The following is a 415-nucleotide window of genomic DNA, read 5'->3' as shown; positions in this document are numbered from 1 at the left end:
TACAGGATCTAACAGGCATGTTGTTGGTTTAGATGCAGTGATAAGTGTATTTAGCTCTTCCTGTCCTATAGTTGTAAAGCACTGCAGTTTATCTTTTGGTGCGATGTATGAAACTGAAGTATTATATGCTGTAGAATCTACATTTGTTATTGTATTGTGGATATGCTCGGCCCTGGCAGCTTTTAGAGCCTGTCTATAGCTGGACATACTGTTTTTCCACACAATTCTAAAAACTTCCAAGTTAGTTTTTCTCCATTTGCGCTCAAGACTACGAGTTTCTTTCTTGAGAGAATGGGTATTACTCTTGAGCCATGGCGCAGTACGTTTTTCTCTAACTTTTTTGACTACAGAAGACTACACTACAGAACACTACACTACAGAAGACTACACTACAGAACACTACACTACAGAAGAC

The sequence above is a fragment of the Sinocyclocheilus anshuiensis genome, unplaced genomic scaffold, assembly GCF_001515605.1.
Source record: "Sinocyclocheilus anshuiensis isolate Anshui unplaced genomic scaffold, SAMN03320099.WGS_v1.1 scaffold1986, whole genome shotgun sequence".
NCBI lineage: Eukaryota > Metazoa > Chordata > Actinopteri > Cypriniformes > Cyprinidae > Sinocyclocheilus > Sinocyclocheilus anshuiensis.
The sequence above is the reverse complement of the archived record's forward strand: the minus strand, read 5'-3'. Positions refer to the sequence as shown.